At 42.4% G+C, this 17,387-nt stretch overlaps 1 protein-coding gene across 1 annotated transcript in view; it reads right to left on the reverse strand.

Moving 5' to 3' along the window:
- The window catches only part of LOC138102688 (ubiquilin-1-like), an 85,109-nt gene that overhangs the window by 12,709 nt on the left and 55,013 nt on the right, over positions 1–17,387 (reverse strand). The gene's annotated exons all lie outside the window — the stretch shown is intronic.

The following is a 17,387-nucleotide window of genomic DNA, read 5'->3' on the forward strand; positions in this document are numbered from 1 at the left end:
ATCTGTGGTAACCGAGCTTATTCCAACTTACCACCTCGCTGGAAAGGGAGCTGCACTCTTGGAGCCATTCAACCAAACTTCTTCCTACTTGCTGAAAACGCTGGAGCCCACCTTGGAATCTCCCTTTATGATGAACTTTTCCGTACTAAGAGACATGTAATAGGAGGGACCCAGAGATGGGGAGAAGAAGAGTGGCCACCTGAGAGGATCCTAGAGACTTATGGACCTGCAACATGGGCACAGGATGGGAGCTGGGGGTACCGAACTCCCATCTACATGCTAAACCGGATCATCAGACTGCAAGCACTAATTGAGGTAATCACTAATGAGACCTCTCTTGCTCTTGAACTACTTAACACATAGCAAGGGCAAACTCGAGCAGCCGTGTACCAAAATAGGCTGGCATTGGACTATTTACTAGCTGAAGAAGGTGGAGTATGTGGCAAGTTTAACACCTCAGACTGCTGCATCCATATTGATGATCACGGCGAAGCCATCACCAAGATTACCCAAAACATCAGGAAACTAGCCCATGTTCCAGTGCAGAAATGGCAGCCCTTGATCACTTCTGAATGGTGGGAAAATATTTTCCAAGGACAATGGTGGAAGAAAGCTTTAATTATTGTTGGACTTTCCCTTACAGGACTTATTTTTCTCCCTTGTTTAATCCCTTGTTTCATCCGTCTAATCACCACTGTCGTCCAAGGCATGCCACTGATCCAGGATCTTCAAGGACAACAGCAGCGTCCACCATTCGCTCAAAAGATTATGCATGTCAATAATAGTAACAATAAGAAAACTAGAAAGGAGAGAAAAATTGCCCAGCAAGTGTGGGACAGTTTTAAAGAGCTTGAATCTATCCCTGAAGAGTTATCCACCTCCACTTAAATGCAAAGACCAAAGATGTGAACATAAGAGAAAAAGGGGGGACTTGTCATACATGAAATCCCTATTTGTGCTTGGTCTTTGCATATTAAGTGCTTTAATTAATTTGAGCTTAATATTTTTAAATTGAATGTTAAAATCAATCCATCAGTCCAGGTACACTAATCAAGTTTTTATGGTCTTCCTGTGTTTACTGTATACCTTTACAAGTGTTTTAAGATGTGTTGGATGTATTTTTATGTTTTACTTGTATCTTGGTTTCAAGGCAGATTTTAAAAAACCCCAGTTGCAACAAACAGCCCAGCCCCCCATAAGCACATGACCCTTATCTCAACTGATATCACCCCTCTGACCAGGAGGAGCCATTGGTGGACAGAGGTGGTCTGTCAAGGGGAAAACACCAACCGCCTTGAACCAGGGGGGTGGACTGTGGGTGGGCTGTGGGCGGACTGTGGGCGGAGCAAAAGCTATAAAAGGGATCCAAAAGACACGCCCACTCATTCTCCCTTCCTCTCCAGCTTGCTAAGGCAGTGCTGGAGAAGCCTACCCCTTTCTAGGGGCTTTTAGAAATAGATTTCTTTTTGACCAGCCTAAACTGCAAGTTTATTTTTTTTTCTCTACCTGAGGTTCAGAGCTGTCTTAAGCCTAAAGCTCCTGAATCCCTGCGCTCCTGGGGCATATCTCTCGAGCCATCAGGATCCAAAATTTTTATATTTTGTTAGTTTTTTGCAATTTTTCAATTTTTTTTCTGTTTTAATAAATTGTTTTAATTTCTACAAAGAGTTGTCTCATTCCTCACAAGTATTTAGATAATGTATTAGTAATAAATCTAATCATAATCATCCACATAATGTGTCCTACTTCTCTCTACTACTCTGCTACAGTATGTTAATAGCAAGAGGAGGTCCAAGGAAAACGTTGGACCAATACTTGTTGAAGATGGTCACCTGACAAATAGGGATGAAGAAAAATCAGAGGCATTCAATGCTATTTTTGCTTCAATCTTAATAATATTGATAGACCTTGGACAGCCCAGCCCCCTTAGTGGCCTACTCTGGACTCGTTCTAAGACGTTCACATCTTTCCTGTGCTGCGGACCCCAGAGCTGGACACAGTACTCCAGGTGGAGTCTCACAAGGGCAGAGGGGAAGAATCACCTCCCTCGACCTGCTGGCATCTTTTGATGCAGCCCATGACGCAGTTGGCTTTCTGGGCTGCCAGTGCACATTGCTGAGTCATGCTGAGCTTTTTATCTACAAACAGCTCAAGTCTTTCTCCCCAGGGCTAGTCTCGATACATTCTGTTCCCAGCCTGTATTTGTGCAGGACCTCGCACTTGGCCTTGTTGAACTTCATGAGGTTTACACAGACCCACCTCTCAAGCCTGTCAAGGTCCCTCTGGATGGTATCCCTTCCCTCCAGTGTGTCAACTGTACCACATAGCTTGGTGTCATCAGTAAACTTGCTGAGGGTGCACTCAAATGCCATCAGCAAATCACAGAGCAGTATGACATGTACCACAATGGCAGCTTCCTGCCATAAACTGGCCTGAGCCCTGTCATAAAATGGTGGCCAAAACAAAATAGTGCCCTGTCATAGTGACCAGAACAAAATGGCACCCTATTGTGTATATAGGGGAAGGGTCTTCCTGGTCTGATGTACCTCAGAGTAAACCAGAAGTGGGAGGTGCTGTTCCTGCCAGACAATCACAACAGAGTTTGTGACTGGAAAGGGGACGTCTGGGGCAAATGGCCCCTGAGGTTTCTGGGAGGAGGTAGGACCTACCAAAATATGGGTGCATGGCATTTGTCACTTTTTGTCTTGTATATCTGTGGTGGGTTAACCTTGGCTGTCTGCCAGGTGCCCACAAAATCACTGTATCATTCCCCTTCTTCAGTGGGACATGGGGGAGAGAAAATACAAAGAAAAGCTCATGGGTCAAGATAAAGGCAGTTTAATAAAGAAAAGGAAAGGCCACCTGTAAAAGCAAAGTAAAACAAACAAACAAAAATATTTATTCTCCACTTCCCACCAGTGGGCAATGTCCAGCCACATCCTGGAAAGTAGAGCCTCAGTATATGTAGCAGTTGCTTCAGAAGACAAGTGTCTTAATAGTAAATGCTTCCCTACCTTCCTTTCTCTTCACTTTTATTGTTGAATACAATGGTCTGTGGATGCCTCATCCCTGGAAGTGTTCAAGGCCAGGTTGAACAGGGCTTGAACCAACCTGGTCAAGTGAAAGGTGTCCCTGCCCATGGCAGGGGCATTGGAACATGTTGGGGTAACAAGTGTTGGTGTAAGGAAAGAGTTAAACAAAGACCAGCGCCGGCAGCAGCAGCAGTGCATACCTGAGACAGAACTGGACCAACAACTTTCTACTTCAACATAGAACAGTACACTCTTCGCTCTCTACTAGCCATGGCTTTGGAGGGAGCAATAGAAGATGTCAAGAGGACAGATTTATTGCAGAACTGTGATTAAGCCTGTAAGCTGTAGCTAAAAATAAGGTCCTTAGGAGTAGAGATATATATACTGACACTTGCAAATAAAATCTTAAGATTGACCTGCATCTCTGTTGGTGTCTCTCATCCTTTCATGTATCACAAATTACACCCAACATGAGCTGACAACTGCTGCAGTTATCCAGTCCTGTGATAGACCCTGGCCGAACCATCCCATTGTGCTTGAAAGATCACCAAGGAGCTCCTCTCATCGCGGCTATAGAACAAGGTTAGCCAAGCGAGCAGCCGGATAGTCATTTCTCTTTAATTATGGGGCAAAGCACAACCAAATCTCAAAGACTCCATAAAGACTCTTTGTTGCGCATTACCAGGGAGCAAGGATTTAAAGTAATACCTCAGAAACTTATATCTTTGCTCATTTGGATTAGACAAAACTGCCCCTGGTACCCCTCTGACAGTTTTTATGAGCTCATTCATTGGCAAAAAGTCAGGGAATGCTTACAAACTCATCAGGTTACTCACCATGACGTTGGCCCCGATGATATTGTGACTTGGCGTGCCATCTATTCTGCCTTGCAACAATTTAAGGAAGTGGACCATGTTCCCTCGGACACACCACTATCCTCTCCTTCTGAGGAGGATGATCCGGAACGCCAAGACCTGTTTGATCCAGGGCCGGTTGATCCTGACCAAGAACCAGATTTATACCCTCCTCTGACCCCAATACGCATTATGGCAGCCACCACTCCTAGTGTGGAAGAAATATTACAGACAGCATGCTGAAAGGCAGCTGCAACCATTTCACCCACTTGTCCTCCTCTTTATGCCACGTCTCACTCTTCTAATGATTATGAGGATGTGTCACCCCCTGAATCTGAGCCAGAAAGGTTTATACATAGCTGCTGCAGGCAAGCTTTACAAGATGGAGATATTGAATTTTTACAAGCTATGCCTGTAATATATTGCAAACAAAATCCACATCATGAACAGTTGTCTTATGAAATGGTTAAAGAACTAAGGAAATCAGTGAAGGAAAACAGCTTGCATTCCTCTTTTACTGTGAATTTAGTAGATGCTATTGCTGAATCGCATACCATGTTACCAGTGGACTGGAAATCTCTTTTAAAAACAGTTTTAACGGGGGGGGGGGGGGGGGGGGGGGGGCAGTACTCTATGTGGTGGACAGAATTTGTAGATTTGGCTCAAACCCAGGCACTGAATAATGGTAGTTAAAATCTGCCACTTAATATCACAGCATCCCAGCTCTCATGGACTGGCATGTATGCTACTGTTCGTGCCGAGCTGCAATTACAACCCCAGGCCTGGGACCAACCAACAACTATAGCGTCGCATGCTCTAAGAAAAGTACCTGATACAAAAAATCTAGAGCCAGGATTTGCGGTGATTCATCAGGGTGCCCAGGAACCATATATCAACTTTATCAACTGACTGCAACATGCGGTCAGACAGCAAATTGAAATGCAAGCGGCAGCCAATGCTGTTTTAAAATCCCTTGCTTATGAGAATGCTAATAATGACTGTAAAACAGCCTTAGATCTGATACATAACCTCACCGATGTTGAGCTTGCTGATTACATCAAAGCATGTGCTAATAGCGGCTCAGAACAATATAAAGCAAAACTAATTGCTACCGCAATCGCCCAGCAATTGCAAGCAGCTAAAGCAACTGTTAAGTGCTTTGCATATGGAGATGAGAGGCATGTTCAGAAACAATGCCCAAAGGGACAGAAAACTAATAAAAAGCCAAATAAACCCTGTCCTCGCTGCAAAAAAAGGCTTTCATTGGAGTAACCAATGCCACACTAAGTACGACAAGGATGGCAATGCACTCCAAAAGCAGGGAAACTTGAACAGGGGTGTGCAGGCTGGTGTCCCTCAACCCAATGGGGCCCAATTCAGCCAACCCCCAATGCAAACTCAGGTCTGGCAAGGGGCACTGCAGACTCCACCAGCCTGGACGTGGCCATCAGCTCTACCACAGTCTTAAAAGACGCTTCTGTTCATCTATTACTCACTGTTGTTTTTGGTCCACTACCATTTCAATCTCATGCTTTATTATTGGGTCATTCTTCTACCACTCAAACTGGACTTTTTATTTTACCAGGAATTATTGATGCAGATTATAGAGGGAAAATCAAAATTATGGCTTGGACTCCTAATCCCCTTTGCACTGTGCCTCAAGGGAGCCGCTCATACCACTGCCAGCAATTCCTTGTCCAGTGCCAATATTGCAGCAGCAACGAAACAATGGAGCTTTGGAAGTACAGGTGTTTCTCAGATCTTTTGGTCCAAAGTAATTAGAACACAACAGCCCTTACTCACCTGCCAAATAGACTCTAAGTCTTTTACAGGACTGGTTGATACTGGAGCCGATGTATCCATTGTAGCGCAGAAGGAGTGGCCTCCTGATTGGTTCTTGGCATCCTCCACAGTGATTGTCGCTGGAGTTGGCGGACAACAGATACCATGGCAATCAGCCAAAGAACTACACATGGTTGGACCAGAAGGCAAGACTGCCACCTTGAGACCGTATGCACTCCCGATCTCGGGCACTTTGTGGGGGCTAGATCTACTGACTCAATGAGGCTTGATCATTTCAACACGTTTTTTATAGGGGCCACAGATGAAATGCTGCTCCTGAAACTTACCTGGCTTAGCGATAAGCTTGTGTGGATCGAGCAGTGGACCTCTAAGAGGCAAGTGGCTTCACCAAGCCTGAATCCTTGTACAGGAACAACTACAATTGGGTCACATAGTCCCCTCCACCAGCCCATGGAATACATCTATTTTTGTTATTCCTAAGTGTCCTGGGTTGCAGTGTTATTACCATCCTCATGAGCTGTTGAAACCAAGTGGGGCAGTGCTTCCTTGCCTCCTCCCTCCAGACTATCTTCTGTTAATGGGCCCATCAATGCCTTGCTGCATGACTCATAGATAACTCCCTCCAGACTATCTTCTGCTTAATGGGCCCATCAACGCCTTGCCTCATGACTCATCATCCCATTGTGAGATGCTCCACCCAGAAGGAGGAACCAAGCACTCCATCCTAGATAAATTCTGAGATTCCGAACACCACGGACACCCCCTTTCCACTGGATTCCCAGAGGACAAGAGCTACATAGCCACCACTGGACCTTCTGAGGAAGAGCAGACCCTTCTACAGGATCACCACTTCAACAGAACCACATCCACCACTTCAGGAGGACTGCAGCCACCATTTTATCGGACTGCTACTGCCACCCTGACTAACAGGGTGTCAGGTTGTATCCTGACTCTGTCAGTTTAAACCACTGTTTTCTGCCTTTATTTTCTTTTAATTTCCCTATTAAATTGTTATTCTGACTTGGTGCCTCCCACCGGTTTGTTTTCAAACTAGTACACTAAGAAATCAGGAAAGTGGAGACTTTTACAGGATCTCAGGGCAGTCAATGCAGTCATGTCACCTATGGGGTCATTACAACCAGGAATACCTAACCCCATGATGATTCCTGAACATAGGGAATTTGCAATAATTGATTTAAAAGACTGTTTTTTCACAATTCCTTTACATCCTGACAATGCACCTAAATTTGCCTTTTCTTTACCATCTGTCAACCATGAAACCCCCATGGAATGATACCACTGGGTTGTCTTACCCTAGGGTATGAAAAACAGTCTAAGTATTTGTCAATTTGTCGTTCACTCAGCAATACAGCCAATACGGCAAAAATATCCGTTTTGCTGTATCACTATATGGACAATATTTTATTTGCCTCCGACAGCACAACACTATTGTGTGATTGCCTAGCAGCTTTAAAAATAACACTCACCAGCAGAGGTCTGTGCATAGCCACAGACAAAATTCAAACAGTACCTCCTTGAAAATTGGGCTTTAAACTACTTGAAAAAACAGTCATCCCACAGCCAGTAACTTTGAAAACTACCATATGCCCGTTGAATGATTTGCAAAAGTTACTGGGCACAATTAATTTGATTTGCCCTTTGCTGGGAATTACAACAGAAGAATTATCTCCTTTATTTTCATTGTTAAAAGGGGACCCAGACCTCTCTTCCCCTAGGCAATTGAAAAAAACTGCCTAAAAGGCTTTAGAGACTGTAAGTAATAGAATCAACAAGTCCTTTGCCACACGTTGAAACCCAGCTTTGCCTTTGCGGTTGATCCTGATTTTGCAGTCTTTCCAAACCTATGCTCTTATTGGCCAATGTGATGTGCAAGAACGTTGTCTCTGGTTATTAGAATGGATTTTCTTGCCACACATCTTTTAAAAAACTATAACCACTCAACTCAAAATGATTATTTGACTGCTGTCAATGGGACGACTGATGTCAGAGCCTGACAGGATATGATCCGGCAATGATACATCTCCCTATTACTGCAACAGAATTAGAGAATTTTTTCAGGGTATCTTGAGGTGACCTTATGATGTGTATCCCATATCGCTGCCTATGCCCAGAAATTAATTCCTGTGCCTTTCTATGCCTCTAAACTGTGCCTGAGAGGGGGAAGGAAAAAACTGAGCAAAACTTTTTCAAAGCAGTTTGCAGCTTGTTCAAGGTCACACACAGATAGCAATTTGTTTCCAGCTGTGGCAGGGGAGGGAGGAAGCACCCGGCTTGCTGCTCCCGGGTCAGTGTTTTTTGCCAGTGGTTCAGCTGCTGCTTTTTCTCCGGAGAGAGACTGAGAGTTGAATTTTTCCTTCCCTGGAATTTTGGATTTTCTCCCTTTTCTACTGGACTGCTTGATTGCTTTAACATCAGAGCACATCAGGAGGACTTTCCACCGGGCACAGAGGGCCTGGCCCTGGCCCAAACCCAAGCTCCGAGACCAAAGGGAGGACTCTAACACTTTCCCAGGTTTTTTCTCCACAGTGAGAGATTTTATTATTTAGCATTATTTTCCTTTCCCGTGTGTTTGTTAAATAAATAGCTTTTATCTCCTTCACTTTCCTTTGAGGAAAATCTATCTTTTCCCGAACCTGGTGGGGGAGGGGTGGTTGTGCCTTCTCTCAGAGGATATATTTCTAAATTTGGCCAAACTGGAACAAATTTAGTGGTGCCCAATGTGAGGCTCGAACCCATGACCCTGTGATTAAGAGTCTCATGCTCTACCGACTGAGCTAGGCCACTAAATTTGTTCCCGATGTGCTCTGATGTTAAAGCAATCAAGCAGTCCAGTAAAAAAGGGAGAAAATCCGAAATTCCAGGGAAGGAAAAATTCAACTCTCAGTCTCTCTCCGGAGAAAAAGCAGCAGCTGAACCACTGGCAAAAAACACTGACCCGGGAGCAGCAAGCCGGGTGCTTCCTCCCTCCCCTGCCACAGCTGGAAACAAATTGCTATCTGTGTGTGACCTTGAACAAGCTGCAAACTGCTTTGAAAAAGTTTTGCTCAGTTTTTTCCTTCCCCCTCTCAGGCACAGTTTAGAGGCATAGAAAGGCACAGGAATTAATTTCTGGGCATAGGCAGCGATATGGGATACACATCATAAGGTCACCCCAAGACACAGGGATTCACTGTAATTTCAAATTGCTCTTGGGGACTATAATGGACAGTTTATTCACACAATGCCTTGACATGCCCTGCTACAATCCTTCAAAAAACTCCCCTTTCAGCAGCGAAAATTACAGACAAAAACCCCAATTCCTGATGCAAAAACTGTTTTCACTGACAGATCAGGAAAGACACACAAAACTGTCACCGTGTCGAAAAATGATAAGGGACAGTGGAAACATTCAATAACCTTTTAAACTGGATCTACCCACCTAGTTGAACTGGCAGCTGTGGTAGAAGCATTTCATCTTTTTTCACAGAAACCTATTAATATTGTTGGTAATTCTCTTTACATTACAGGAATTGTTGAGAGAATTGAGCACTCATTCCTAAAGGAAGTCTCTAACAAAGATCTTTTTGTGTTATTAACTGCTCTGTACAACTTTTTATTTCACAGGTCTCATGAATATTACATTCTGCATTTTAGGTCACATACCACTCTGCCTGGACCTATAGTGGAAGGTAATGCAAGGGCGGATGCCCTTGCCATGATAGTCACTATACCACAGAAGTTAGGGCATATCACGGTGTCCCGCAGTGGTAGGGAGGAGAAGAGAGATACAGCAGGCAGGAATTGTGCAGCAAGATTGATTTATTTAATTATTTTACAAACTCTTTTATAGACTTTTTTCTTCATAGTCTAATTGGTCAAAGGATCAGCCACCCCTTGGGGTGATTGGCTAAAATCCTAAAACATCCATTGTCAAAATATTTTTCTACTGTACGATAAACAAAGCTCTGCAAGGTCACAGGTGTTCATAGTTTATAGAACTCTACTAATATCTTCCATGAGAGAGAAAAATATCTCACGGGACTGGAAAGAAGCAAGAAAAATTCTTGCTACCAGTATATTTGTATCCACAAGGGCAGGCAAAATTTTCTCATGATTTCTACCATCTAAATGCCCAAACACTGGCAAAACAATTTGATCTAAATTTGCCACAAGCACAAGATGTAGTGAATACTTACTCACAATGTCAACAGACTCTTTCTTTGCCACAAACGTTAGGTACAAACCCACGAGGGTTGAAACCTAATGACATTTGGCAAACAGATGTAACACACATATCAAGCTTTGGAACTTTTAAATATGTCCATGTTTCTATTGATACCTGTTGGAGTGAGAGCTCCTCTGGACCCAGGCCCAGAGGAAAGCCAAAGCACAGGGGTTGAATCAAAACCTTTGGACAAACTGAGATACATGAAGTCACACCAAAGTGAAATAGAAATGTAGATTTTTAACTTTTAGTAGAAATATATGCTAAGTGCTTTAAACATTGAAAAGCTGCAGCAAAAAGACCTTAAACACAGTTCTTACTGCAGCAGTGTTACCTTTTCCCAGAATTTCTTTACTTTCGACAAAACATAGATGGAACTATACTGTTCACATTTTTTAGATAGAGTGTTCACATAAACAATAATAGCTGATAGAAACTATATACGCAAATCTGTGTAATACCTATGTAACACTTGTGTAAGATTTACGACTATTAGAATTAGACCAGGATAGGTTAAGAAAAAAACCCCTAGAATTGTGTGTTAATTTCATTATTCAATTAACAAATATAATCCACACTTCTGTAAGTTTAGAGAAGAAGAAGCAGCTGTTTTCTACTTGCTGTTTGCCTGCTGCTGCTGCTGTTACTGCTTGCCCTTATCGTAACCCCTTTGAACTCTACCTTCAGAAAACTATGAGACTATGAAATAAAGAACTTTAGCAGGACAGTAGCCTCCTCTGCTCTTTCACCCTCGTCCAAAAAGGGAAGGTATCCCATCAGAAGCTCAACAGGTACCTTTTCATGATTCATAATAGCAACAACACACAAGGGTAAGAAATCAAGAGATCCCACCCAACATTGGCTCCATGCCTTCAGCGTGATGGGCGTGCCTCAACATAAAAACAGATAATGAACCAGCATATACATCTCATAAAACACAAGAATTTTTCCACACTTGGAGTATCAAACACGTTATAGGTATTGCCCATTCCCCAACCGGGCAAGCCATAGTCGAAAGGGCACATTATACATTGAAAAACATGCTACAAAAACAAATAAAGGGGAATCCAATAGGTATGCTTCCTCAAGAGCAGCTTGACAAAGCAACCTATGTTTTAAATTTTTTTAATCTCTCCACTAGAGATGACTTCACTGTGCATAAAAGGCTCCTGGGTCAGACTGCTGATGGAGAAGGAGTTTACCCAAAGTCACATACAAGGATATACATAGCGGTCAGTGGAAAGGTCCAGTTCCACTGTTAGCTTGGGGGAGAGGTTATGAATGTGTTTCTTTACCTACAGGACCATATTGGCTCCTGGCGAGATACATCAAACCCAGCCAAGGATGACAACAATGAATCTTGTCGTCTTTCTTCTGCTATACTGCCATCAAATGGTGGAAGGAAGAATCTACTGAGCCCACATCATTCAACCTCTGCTTGGTGGGATCCAGAGCCTCCCCTCAGCAACAATGGAATGGAATGGGTAGGAGTAACTTGGCTTCCTCCCTTAGATCAGGATATTGTAGATACATATAGTATTAACACTACTTTTGTTACTGATTTACCACCTATATGCTTAACATGGAATCAAACAAGTACCTCTTTACCTTGTGCTAAATTTTCTATGCAATTGCATTTAATATATGTGCATGCAGAGAATGCAAGAAAATTGACTGCTATTACATTGCCAGCCAGTCTGTCTACCTCCAACAAATCTGCCACTCCACCTCATTTCCCCAAATGTTGTTTTACACCTATTTCCAGTATATGGCATTTGGAATGGACATCATGTATTGGACAACGGCCACAACAACAATTCTTACAGTATGGGTAGGTAATTGATTGGGGGCCACATGGTATCCTTAGAGAAAATGGGATCAATACAACCATTCTCCCATCCCAAAAGGCAAACTGCAGTATTGTTTGGCATGATGGTGGGATGGCCGGATCATTAATTCAATATTATTTAGGTACTGACCAGTCCCATGTACTCAAACAGTTGTGGAAAATGTTTTTACCTGTAGAGAAATGGCTGAGTGAACAGGGACATGTGTATGTGCACAGTCCAAGCTATATTAGTGAACTGTCCTTGACTAGAGAAAAAAGAGAGGAGCAATGCTGATGTGGCAAGCAACAGGATGTTGGGGAGGGGGATGCTGACCATAGAAAGAGAAAAACTTATGTTAGTTAGTCGCATGCATATTAATCTGTAACCAATCGCTTGCTATTAAAGGCTGCATGAACAGTAGCTGTAATCCAATAGTATGGAGCTTGCTTATGCGTGCTTGAGGAATTAGAGTATAACTATAGGTCAGACAATAGAATAAACGGAGTTCCACCATATCTCTATGAGAAGTGTGGTTCATCCCGGCAGATCTCTGGCAATTGTTACCTGCTTTTGGCAATAAGATATACCAAGTAAAATTAGGAAAGAATGCTACAATTGCTACTTTAACACTGCTGGAGGAACAATTACTAATGACTTGTACTTCACACCTGTATGTTTTTGCTTTAGCTAATGATTTTTCGATAGATTATAGAAATGGTTTGTATTTTCTATCCAATGATTCTTTTGTTTTCAAATCATGTATAACCTATGGATATATGCGCAACTATTCTGTCCTTCGTCCATTTAAAAGAAGATCTGAAACTTGGGTACCTGTAAATCTGACCTGGGCTTGGGAAGGACAGGATGGTCTCTTGCAATTGGCTCAAATGCTCCAAGAGGAAATCCAAAAAAGTAAGAAACGAGTTCGCAGATTTCTGGGTTGGTTGATCTTTGTAGATACAAAAATGCTGCTAGCAAGGATTTTCTTGCTAGTTTCTAAGTCCGTGAGAGACTTTTCTCTCTCACAGAAGAGGTAGCAGGGAATGTAAACAACCAAGACACCTGCAACCTTGAAAAGTCTTGTTTATGGTATAGTAGAAAATATTTTGATAATGGATGTTTTAGGATTTTGGCCAATCACCCCCAAGGGGTGGCTGGCCCTTTGTCCAATTAGACTATGAAGAAAAAAGTCTATAAAAGAGTTTGTAAAATAATTAAATGAATCAATCTTGCTGCACAATTCCTGCCTGTTGGATCTTCTCCTCCTCCTCCTCCCTATGGCTGCAGGACATGGTGATATACCATAGGAACCAGGCCTGCGGTAATACATCTTTGCTATTGTTTCTACCGCAATAATATTAACCACAGCCTCTGTGGCTGTCACTGCCTTGACTCATTCCATTCAAACTGCCCATACCATGGGACAGGCTTTAACTAATATCACAAAAGAATTACAAACACAAGAAAACATTGATAAAGAAATAATGGCTAGATTAGACACCTTGGAAAGTGCTCTTTTATGAGTAGGCGAGTGAGTCAAGGCCCAAAAAACTCGTCTGTCCCTGCATTGTGATTAGAAACATATCCATAATTCCTTATATGTCACTCCCCTTCCATGGAATGAAATGGAACAGGACTGGGAGACAATTAAAAGCCACGTCCAAGGGGCCTTTGATAAAACCTTACAACAGAATATACAGTCACTTCACACTCAATTAAAATATCAGCTCAGAACTTTACTAACTCTGGAGGAACAAAAGGTGTTGATAGATGTGAAAAATGATCTTTCTTGAATAAATCCAAAGAATAGGTTTTCTGGGATAAATTTACGAGTTCGGATTTTCATTGGACTGGGCTGTCTGGCAATGACATCCTAATCTCCTTTCTTGTCCTTTTTAACATAATCAGAGCTGTTAAAAGCACACAAAACCAAGTCATGGTTACATTAGCTTTATCTATGACCCCAATGAAAAAACAAAAGAGGGGGAGATGTGAGAAAGAAACAAGCCTGATACTGCAGAAAATTCCTGGGAAGCACAGAAGAAAGTAGATTACACACTGTCTGAGAACAGGAAAGGCATCCTGTTTTCTTTGAAGCCTGCAAACCTTGAGGAAACTAACAAACTGGCAGGCCAACAGATTTATTACAGGCTTGCAACCAGGTTGTGTGGGAAAGACTGAACAGAGATTCTCACACTAAGCGTATAAGTACTGTCTTAACTCTGCAATCAACTGATTCATTTTGCTCTCAGCTTATGAGTCTTGCATTCATATGCCACAGTGTCAGAAGATGGACCAGGCTCTTCTCAGTGGTGCCAAGCAATAGAACAAGATGCAATGAGCAGAAACTGATGCACAGGAAGTTCCATCTAAATATGAGGAAGAACTTCTTAACTGTGCAGATGACCGAGCACTGGAACAGATTGCTCAGAGAGGTTGTGGAGTCTCCCTCACTAGAGATATTCAAGAACCATCTGGATGCAATCCTGTGCAACGTGCTCTAGGAAGACCCTGCTTGAGCAGGGAGGTTGGACCAGATGAACCCACTGGTGGTCTCTTCCAACCTTAACCATTCTGTGATTCTGTGATATAGACTTTGAATTAGCATCTTTCACATGTAAAGCATACCCATTGATGAAATGCAGCAGAGAGCAAATCAGCCAGTACAAGACTAATGGATATTTCCTTCTCTAAAACAAACAAACAAAACCACACAAAAATACCAATACTGTAAAACGAACTCATTCTCATTCTTTTCATAGTTAGACCTTCTTTACTTCCCTTTCCTGGCCTTCTTTACTCTTCCATCTCAGCCTATACCCAGTCCAATATATGCTTATGGATAGGTTTTCAGACAGCTGCTTTAAAGCTAAGATCAAGCAACTTCAAATACATATTTCAACCTTTCTGTGATCTGCAAATTCTGAATATAGTCAGTTACATAACTCACAAAATTTAAGGCTAAAATTCTCATTTCAATTGCCAAAATGTTTTAAGTCCTTTTCTCGTGGTTCGACACTGGCCAAACGCCAGGCACCTACGAAAGCCATTCGCTCAGAAAAAAAAATTACCAAAGGGCTCATGAATTGAGATGAGGACTGAGAGAAAACACTCTAAGGGCAAAGCAGGTTCAAATTTAAAGGTATAAAGTAAATTTATTATTAAGAGTCAGAGGAGGATAATGAGAAGTAAAACAAGCCTTTAAAACACTTTTTCCCCCCCAGCCCCTCCCTCTTTCCTACTGACAGTGCAGGGAGACAGGGCATGGGGGGTTTTGGTCAGTTTGTCACTCGAGATCTTTCTCAGTTCGCTCAGGGAGAGGAGTTTTTCTTCTGCTATGTTGTGAGTCCCTCCCACAGGCAAAACAGTGTTCCCAAAACTGGTGTGGAATGGGTCACTCATCCACGGGGTGCAGTCTTTTAAGGATAGGCTGCTCTAGTTTGGAAGGAAGGGCTTTCTTTATCTCTGGAAGCAAGGGCCCTCTCTCTCTATTTGGGTCTCCCACTGGATCACAGTTTCCTCTGGCATCCACTCACTCTGGTGTGAGCACTTTTCTCACAGACTGCAAGTGGATCTCTGCATTCTCCGTAGACTTCATGGATTACAGGGGGACAGTTTGTTTTATAATGGTTCTTACCACAGCTTGCAGAGAAATTTAGAGCACCTCCTCCCCCTCCTTCTCCACTGATCTTGGTGCCGCCATGTTGTTCTCTCTTACATGTCCTCGCTTCTTCCTCTTCTCTATCTAAAAGAAAACCTGCTGCCTGTAGGTACCATTGCCAACAAGTTCTACTAATTCAAAGATACTTGCAGCATCCCGCAGAGCCGAGAGGTTGATTTCGTCTAAGTTCCGTGTCAGGGAATCGCTCATCATGTTGCCGCTGCAGGCCACAGGGCCCCGCTGCCACTGTGTGGGTGGTGGTGGCCGCCGTGGTGCTGGTGCTATTTAACACCTCTCTTCATGCAGGGTGCCGAGAAGGAGAAGCCGCCGCCGCTGCCCCTGCCCTTCTGCCCATGGTGTGGCTTGCTTGGGGTGGCCAGGCAGGCAAGGCTTGCTGCGGGCCACATCAAGATCACAGCGGCCACTTAGGCATATCGCCACAGGCCGCACTGGGATGCCCCGGCAGCAGCAGCTCGCCACCCCTGGAAAAATCTGCATGTGCGCTGTTTTGATTTTCTTCTTAAATATGTCATCACAGAGGCATTAACAACTTCTCTAATTGGGCCAGCAGCATGCCCATCTTCAGAGCCATCAGAGATTGGCTCTGCCAGACATGGTGGAAGCTTCCAGTAGTGTCTCAAAGAAGCCACCTCTGTGGCCCCCCTCCCGCTACCAAAAACCAGGCCATGTAAAATCAATACACCTTGTTAAACAAGAGATGCCTCTTTAGCTTAACTTCATGAAAACTCTGTAGATAGTTTATGTAAGATTGTACAAGTCAGACCTGAATAGGATCATCTCTATATACAGTTTGAATAGGTTATTATTCTGAACTTTGCCATGCAAATTTAGTTACTATGCAAATTAGAGCAATGGAAACCTCTTGTGGCACCTTTGCTTTTAATGAAATCTTCCTATTTTCCCAGTATACCATTTTACAAGCAAAGAGCTTTTCTAATATACCCACTATTAAATGCAAAGTTATGCTTATTATTTTAGACACAATAAAACTAATTCATGAAACTACAGTGATAGAAAAGCAGCTGCATGACATATTTTCCAAGCAGTAATATAAGATTTCAAACCCTTATAACCAAAAAGAAATTGGACATCTTCAAAAGTGAGTGCCTAAAAGACTAGAGACTGTTGAGAGTGTGCAAAGATTCTATTATGTCCTTAAACCAAGTGTGATGTATCTTTTATTGTTGAAGACAATACATTTTTACCCCACTACAAACCTTGTTCTGCCTACTGCCACTTTTGATAATTGAAGTCTTCTCCAGCAAAACCAAAAGTTCTCCTATACTAAATATCTCAGTGTTTTACCACTACTCAGTTACTAATTGTTATTACTAGCTGACAGTAGTTACATAGTTAAATTAATTATTAATTGTATCTCAAGTAGCAAACTTAGCTCAATGGTTCATTGTACAGTTTAGGTCAAATTCTACTTTTTCTTAAATTCTAATAGAATTTGACTTAAAATATTGCATCTCTGTTTTACTTATATAGGTGAAGTGAATCTTGTCTCAAAAAAATGTTCAATGGAGTTAAAATTCAGTATCTTAGTAAAGCTTGGCAAAAGTCTCTCCCCTCCCTACTTCAGTTTTGCCCTTTCCATTTGACAGTGGCCTTTTTGCAAGTTATGGATTGTATTTTTAAAATGATATACTTTCTGAATGACTAGATATCTCACTTTTTTAAAGCAAAGTTCCTAGAAGGCATACTCTAAGGTCAAGTCAAATTAGTTACTTTGAAGATCCTAAGAGTAATTGTGAAAAAGTAGTGATTATTCTACAGAAACTACTTGCTATCACTTCCCTATCAGCCTCATGCTCAGCGCAGTGAAAGATACCTACCCAAACAGAAGGCACTATGGCGGTCTAGTGCCTTGCAGGTTTACTATCATTGACTAGGAAACAAAAGTAATAATAATTTCCTACCAAACTTTAAGTATTTTTAAAGGCTTTGATTGTATAAAAC

Source organism: Aphelocoma coerulescens, assembly GCF_041296385.1.
Source record: "Aphelocoma coerulescens isolate FSJ_1873_10779 chromosome W unlocalized genomic scaffold, UR_Acoe_1.0 ChrW_unloc_scaf_1, whole genome shotgun sequence".
NCBI classification, from domain to species: Eukaryota; Metazoa; Chordata; class Aves; order Passeriformes; family Corvidae; genus Aphelocoma; species Aphelocoma coerulescens.